The 7,781-nt window shown below is 42.8% G+C and overlaps 1 long non-coding RNA gene across 4 annotated transcripts in view; it reads right to left on the reverse strand.

Annotated features, from left to right (window-relative positions):
• Positions 1-1,287: 1,287 nt before the first annotated feature.
• LOC307220958 overlaps positions 1,288-7,781 on the reverse strand; it is a 216,495-nt gene continuing 210,001 nt past the window's right edge. Inside the window, exons 1-3 of one of the 4 annotated variants that reach the window (XR_013841219.1) lie at positions 4,361-4,551; positions 3,771-3,879; positions 1,288-2,141 (exon numbers count right to left, since the gene is read on the reverse strand). This is a non-coding gene — a long non-coding RNA (uncharacterized lncRNA). The other 3 variants (XR_013841220.1, XR_013841221.1, XR_013841218.1) reach the window with 3 other exon arrangements.

Consider the following 7,781-nt stretch of genomic DNA (forward strand, 5'->3'; position numbering starts at 1 on the left):
AAATCTGGCAGCCATAGAAGAAAGCTCTTTTGTATTCACAACTAGGAAGAGGAGAAATGAATGCAAGTTATGTTGAAATGGGAATTCTAGCATTGGCTTCATCCTCATATGAGAAGCACAGTCTGAATCTGCTTCAGTGATCTGAGTGTTCCACCTTGTGGTCAAGTCATTGAACTAGAAGTGATTCAGGAAAAACTGACAGAAAAGATCAGTGTGCAATAAATTGAAGCTTATTTTCCTTCCCATGGTTTTCCAGTATCCAGTGAGCCTGGGAGGTTCATAACATGAGCCTGGATTTGAACCCTGCTATACTCAAAGCGAGTCCAAAATTCCATGCATTGGATCAAAGTGGCTCTTTGCAGAAGCCAAGAAAATGATGCAGCACAGTATTTTTCAAAGTATGGGTTAGGGATGACCACTAGGCATTGATGCCACAGGTCTATCTTCTGGTTGCACTGAAGACTTTCAGATAGGCCAGTGCCAGTAACAACTTCCCACATGTTGGCTAGAGCAAGAGATTGGGTCAGAGCAAGGGTCCATTTGGGTGGTGAAAACACCACGCTTCATGGTAGGCCATAAAACGAGCCCTCGGTGCCCTGACCCACGGGTCACGTTTTTACCAAAAAAATCTGGCGTCCGATTCACTTGAAAATGGTGCCCAACCCCTGCAAATTGCCTGCTGCAAAGTTGTCCGATTCACTTGAAAAGGGTGCCAACACCTGCAAATTGCCCACTGCAAAGTTTGGCGGTACAAACAGCGCATTCCACAGTAGGTGGAAGGCAATACGGGGAAAAATTGTGCTGTTGCTGTGACTTCATAGCTAGAAAACTCTCTTTTTGCCTCTTACGTGACAACTCAGCAGAGTTTGTTTGCACATTGGGAGAAACATATTGATGGTAGAGCCGTTTAAGAATGTAACCATTTTGGAACCAATGGTTCTGCCATCTTGGCCTCACCACCAAGAAGGGTCTATCTCTTGTAAGCTTGTCCTAAGACATGGACGGTCATGTAATATCTCTCATTTATGTCTCGTAGCCAAGGAGTAATTATCACTTTGTTAGCATGGCATCTAGTATACCCTGCTTCTTTACATTTCCAACACTTACTAGATCCTGTTCTATACATTTTTGCTAATTTAACCAGATACCACCAATGCATCATTTTCATATAATTCTCTTTAAGTAGGGTTGTATGCAACAATTCATAAAATATTGCATGTCAATAAAAAGGTCATAAATGCAACAATGTGAATAATATATATATATATATATATATATATATATATATATATATATATATATAAAATAATTATAATATGATGAGAGTTCATATTCAACAAAACTGGAAAGTCATAGGAACTCTCTGATAGCCTTAGAGTAACTGAAAGAGAACTGAAACTGACAGAGCCTTCCATCCCTGCCTCTGACTGCAGTTTTTCCACATAGGAATTTGTTTTCACAGAAAATCCATTCCTGGCCTTCCCTATAGTTTGCTTTACTTTTTCTTTACTTTTTCAATGTAATTTGTGTGGGATGGGGAGTTGCTGCTATTGTTACGCAGACTCTATCATGTGCCAGCCCTCCAATACCTAAGCCAAATCCAACCTTCACCTGGAATCAAGAGTTGGTGGGGCCAACCATGGTCCGCACCACAGTGAATAGGAAAAGACCAAGGAGCCACAGAGTGGACATGGCCATCTATTTAAAAAAGAAGAGCAGATGAAGATTGCTCTTAGACAGAAGGCATAGTCAACAACTTGATCAGTGAGCTCCACCTGACAAACCACTTATTGGGCATGCATCTTGATTTGCTTGCTTATGCAGAAGTTAGATTATATCTGGACTTTAAGGAGCAAGCTGGATGACAGAGCACTTTAATCCACTTTAACTGCACCATCCTAAATCTCCAGTGTACACTGCAATCCCTCCCACAAAATACTAACAAGGAAGTGGCCGCTTCCACTTGGATCAGGCTTTCTTTCTGGCTTTTCTTTCACGCTCTCCATGACCAGCTTGACAGGTCCTGGTGGATCCTATAGGGATTTGACAAAGGAGGTATTTGCCAGGCTCAGGGTATGGAGAGCCGAAAGGGGAGCGTCCAGGGCTGGCATTGCCTCGGCAAAGTCTCCCTCGCACTCCTCCTGTAATCATATCAAATATACCACATAGTCAGGATGAACAGTCCAGTGAAACAATAACTTTCCAAGAACCACCCTTTCCCTTCTTATTCCAGGTGCTGTCACTGGATGTGCCTTCATTGGAATTGATTGAGGGCCCTCTCGGTGGCAGTTCCCCACCTGTCAAATGCACTTCCTGGTGCAACGGGAACGTGGTCACCCAGTAAGTTTTAGAACTCAGTGGGGATTTGATAACCCTGGTCTCCTCTGGCCTAACACTCTAACTCATTCTCATCCTCTCCCTTTCTTTGCTTGCTTGTGTTGATGGGGAGAGGGAGTGGGAGAGGGGTAGAGGGAGTTATTTTTTGTCTTTGGAAGATAAATGCATCAATATTCTTCCTAGATGACTTAAATATGTCTGCCAAGGAGGTATACGGAGCCTAGCCTTCTACAGAATTCCTTAGGCAATGGATTGATCACAGCCACTGGTATGACAAAAAGGACACCTCAAGGCTTGCTATTGTTGATGTTCTGCTCCTTTCAGCAAAGGGGCCTCCGGGAGGTGGAAGGAATGATATTACCTGCATGATTTCAGATTAAATGCAATAGGACAGCCTTTCTCAACTTTGGGTCCCCAATGTTGTTGGACTGCAACTCCCATCATCCCTAACTAGAAGGACCAGGTCAGGGATGGTGGGAGTTGTAGACCTACAACATCTGGGGACCCAAGGTTGAGAAGGGCTGCAAAAGGGCACCATCCTTCCCTCTAATGTTAGGATTTTAGCTAAGAAAGAGCCATGGAGAAAGAAGAAAATCTAAAGGCAATGGGGGAAATGTACAAACACAAAAGCTGGTGCCATAAGAACTGGATATGCTCATTACCCAGGGAATACTTATAATTAATTAGGGTGGGGAGGTGGAAAACATGGAGGAAGGAGGGGGTCACCCTGACTGGAAACCTTACCAAGAGCACTCCTATTAGAAGGTGAGGGTGCCCAACATCTTTCCTCCTCTAATTTTGGACTCAGATAGTTGCATGTCAATCAGTCTGAAAGAAATATGGATCAACCTACATATGGTAGCTCTGTGAGGGATCTCCTAACAACTTTCAGCACCTTTAACAAACTACAGTTCCCAGGATTCTTTGGGAGAGGAAGCCAGGGCAATTTAAAGTGGCATAATAGTACCTTAAATGTATGGTGTAGACGTGACCTTGCCACCTTCACCAGCAGTTTCAACTGTCTGCCTGGGGTCACCAGAAGGAATGGCAAAGCTGCACTGAGACTTACTCTGCCTTCCTTCGTGTCTCACAGGGCGTTTCACAAGGCACCTGGCCATTGTTTCCATCAGTGCCTTTGATGATCAAACTTTAGATTTGAGATTTGAGACCACTATTCTGAGGCCACTATTCTGAGGAATGTGCTTCTCTTCAAGAGAGCACATGTTCTGGTATTTATATGTGCAGAAGCTGCCCCAGGAGTTTAAACATAACACATAACTTTCGTTGGTATGATAAAACATACAGTGCTTTTTTCTGGGGGGGGGGGTGTTTAGGTGTACTCTCATTTTGACTCAAGGAAATCACCATTTTATACTTGAAATTGGGGAAAATAAATACAATAAATGGACAAAAGCACAAAGAACATGCACTACCTCATGCTAGAGTCCAACTTCTACTTCACACATTAAATGCTTGTTCAGTCTGAGACTCAGGAAATGAGGCCGCCATTGGAGGTAGCAACAGAATTGAGGATTCACCGTGCTAGAGAAGAAAATAAAATGTTTAAAATTTTTAGTTTCTTCCCTTTGATTCACAAAATGTTTAGGGGTATGAGTACCCCTGCGTCCCCCAGAAAAAAGCACTGAAAACACACACACACGAAACTGGCAGACATGAGATTTTACAGACTTATTCTGAGGCACATGGCAGTGTAAAAGGCACAGTAAAACTCCCTCTCTCACTCTCTGCACTTGATAACAGACCTAACTGAAAAGAACTGCCTGCTGTGGTGACATCCTAGGATTCCAGACCACATCAACTCCTTCCATAATGCATTTTCCCCAACAACATCTAGCCACTATTTACCACTGCCACTGCTCTTGCTATAGAATCCTATACTGTTGTGTGTTTGTTATCTGAAATGACACTTGATTTAGGATCAGGAGGCTGATAAAAAACCTCCATGGTTAGCAAAATAGAAAGCTGTTGTTGGTCCATCTAACTTAGTGCTGTCTGCACTGACCATAGCTGTCAAGTGTCCCTTATTTGGCGGGACAGTCCCTTATCCCAGCGCCATGTCCTGCTGCTGTCCCTTATTGATGAGGCTTCATTTGGCTGCTGGCTGGGCTTTCTGCCTTTGGCTCAGAGGGGCTCAGAAAGTTGAACATACCTGTGCCCAGAAAATCCCTTATTTTGGCTGCTGATCCCTTATTTTCAAATCTGTAAGTTGACAGCTATGGCACTGACTGGCAGCAGCTCTCCAGGGTTTCAGGTGTTGGAGATGCCAGGGACTAAAATGCAAAGCCACGTGCTGGACTTCCGGGTTAGCGCCATCGGCAATGGCGGCGTTCCTCTGACTGAGAGGAACCCGCTCCGTGGAATTCGGGTCGCGCCGCCGCGGCAAAGGCGGAGACCCTTTAGAAATCCCAGGCGGATGAAGCCTGGGAACGTGGGATTCGGCTGACACTAGGAGCGCCCCCCCCTACCCACAGGGAAACCCTTTTTCGGAGGTTCCGAAGTGACTTGGGGTGAGCGGCGGTGTGTTTTGAATCGACCGCTATTTTTACGGAGTGAAGCCGCGTAGCTGTTGCCGGAGAGCGCTGACTTTTTCTTGTGGACAATTGGATCTCAAACAACAACCCGTGAGTAGAACGGAAATTGGATTTTTAAAGTACTTAAAGTATTTTTAAATTGGCACCAATCGGGGAAGGTCTAAGCAGGAAGCCCGCCTCCCCTTTCTGTAAATAAACTGAAGCAAAGAACCAGTTAACTAAGGTCGTGGAGAGTTTTATGTAAAGGACTTAAATTCCACTGATTGAAACTACCATCAATATTTTTTTGGAAGCAGGGGAACCTGCAGGAGAAGGTTAAAATTTGGGAATTGAAGTGCCACTTCCCCAAACCCGGGAGTGGTCTGTGAGAGCCCGCTGACAGTGAATAGATAAATTTGACAGCTGTCAAGTTAGCTGTCAAGATACAAAAGAAGGACTTTGTTTCTACTGTCTGTTTTTGTTACAACTTTACGTTTAAAAGGAAGGAAGGAACTGTTACAATTTAACGTATGGGACCTTTGGGTCTGTGCTGGAAGGAGTGAAAAGGAACTTGAATCCCTCTAGAGGGAGCTTTGGGATATTGTCGTAAGGATGCAGCTGGGAAATTGATTTTAAAGATAAAAGCCCTGAGAAACTAGTTTTTGACCTTGGACTGTTTAAGGATGGCTGTTGGGAAGGAAATCGAGTGTGAACTGAACAGGACATTTTATCAGATAAATTTTCAGATAAATGTTATGGCTACTAATGTGGTAATCTTGGGAACAAAAGTGGGTATTGGTAAAGAAGCTGACAAGAACTTGGCACAGAAATCTTTTCCAACTGAACAAATTGAAAAATTTGAGAAGGAGAATCTTGTTGTGAGTAAAGTGATGAAAGGGGGAGCCGCAACCCTACAGAGGCAAATGGTGGACTACAACTTGAGGCCCTACATGATGGCAACTAGGAGAAGCAAATTTTTGGAGATGGAAGCCTGGCTTGGTCTGGAAAATGAAAGATGGAGAGATCACCCTATGTGGAGATCAAATGACCTTTGGGATACAAATCCGAGCCAGGTGGAGGTTGGAGCTTCGGGGGCCTTTGGATTTGAAAAGAGTGTGAAACAAGATTTGGAATATTCTATAGGCCCTATCTTTAATTACGGAAGTTTGGCAGGAAGGAATATGATCACTGTTGGGTTGGAGCTTCCCCGAGATCTGGTTTTCAACACCAAAGACTATCAAAAAGACCGGCAGAGGGGACATGAAAGAGACTTAAGAGCCTCGGACTTAAGATCTCCGGGTTGATGGTTTTCTGAGATTGATGGAACTATTGCTAGGGGCCGAAACCGGGGAGGGGATCTGGTGGAAGAAAATTGGGAATTTAAAGTGTATATAATATAACTTTGTTTTTTTCTTTTTCTTTTAATGAGAGATGGGAAAATCGTGAAATGGAATCTTTTTTTGACCCTAGGGGAAATGTTTTAAGAATAAGTACAGATATATAAGTTTTAATGGGAAATAAGATTAAATAAAGTAAAAGTGGATGGTTATTTGGTGAAAGAAAGAATGGAAAATCACAGTATATTAAGATAAGATATAAGGATAAAATTAAGATGAAGGATTTGCTGAAATATCTATATGAATTAGAATACAAAGAGGGGAATTATTGTATGTTAAGATAAATTAGTAGGATAAAAACAAAGTTGGAAGGATTTGCTGAAATATCCAAATTGAATTAGAATACAAAAATGGGAGGTGTGAGGAAGTCAAGGAAATAAGTGAATGTATGTGAGTGAGTTTAAGGTTGGATTTGATTTTGATTTTGATTTTTTTGATTTTTTCTGTTTTTTGGTGATGTTCTTTTTATATGCATTGTTCCTACATTTGGAAGTTTAATAAAGTTGGGGCCTAATTTTATTTCTTCCTTATGATCCCTGGGGGCTGTGGCTGTTGCAGCCTGGTCATGCAATGCATATGCTACACTGGCTCTGGCCTGGGGGAACACTCTGTCTCATGAGACCAGGGCCCTGCAGGACCTGATTTCTTTCCACAGGGCCTATAAGACAGAGTTGTTCCGCCTGGCCTTTAGCTTGGAATCATCTTGATCCCCTCCCCCTCTTTCTTCCCCCCCTCTTTCTCCCCCCCTCTCCTTCTGTGATGGAACTCCTATTTGGGGACTTCCCTGGCTTTTTTCTGGCCCATGTAGGACCAGTCTGGATAGTTAGCCTTGGTGAACACTTGACGTTTTCATTCCCAAAAAAGTTTTTGATTTGAGTTTCTACTGAAATGAGGCTGCAATTTAATGTTGTATTTTAATCTTGTTTTTTAAGTTGTATTTTAATCAATTGTTTTTATACCTGGTTTTAGCCGCCGTGAGCCCGGTCTTGGCTTGGGAGGGCGGGGTATAAATAAAATTTATTATTATATTATTATTATTACTTAGGTAATCAGTGTTCAAAATGCATATATTTCTGAAAATAACATGCAGAAATGAATTATATTAGGGAAAATGGCTTGCAAAAATGGACATATTAGGCAAATACATACAAAAGTGTGTATGTTAGGGGAAATTAGCACTCAAATGCTAATGATTATTATTATTTTTTGGCCGGGGGGTGGGTATTGCAAACCGGTGTGGAAATCAGCAGAACTGAACATAAAATTGGGGAAATGAGAGACCGAAATTAACAGATTTGCTCATCCCTCGTGATGTCTGCAACTCTTCACTGTGGCAAAGTGGGAGAAGAGAACCTAGGGGTGGGGCATGTTGGAAAGAAAGGTCAGGGTTACATTTAACTTTTTTGCCCCTTTTCAAAGGATTGGCAGAACGATGGCTGCGGAAAACCTCCTCCTGACTCCTTCAGAATCTCACTACGGTCTTCAACCTGAGCAATTTCTCCCAGGTCATCAGAGG

This window comes from Podarcis cretensis, assembly GCF_951804945.1.
Source record: "Podarcis cretensis genome assembly, chromosome: 7".
NCBI classification, from domain to species: domain Eukaryota; kingdom Metazoa; phylum Chordata; class Lepidosauria; order Squamata; family Lacertidae; genus Podarcis; species Podarcis cretensis.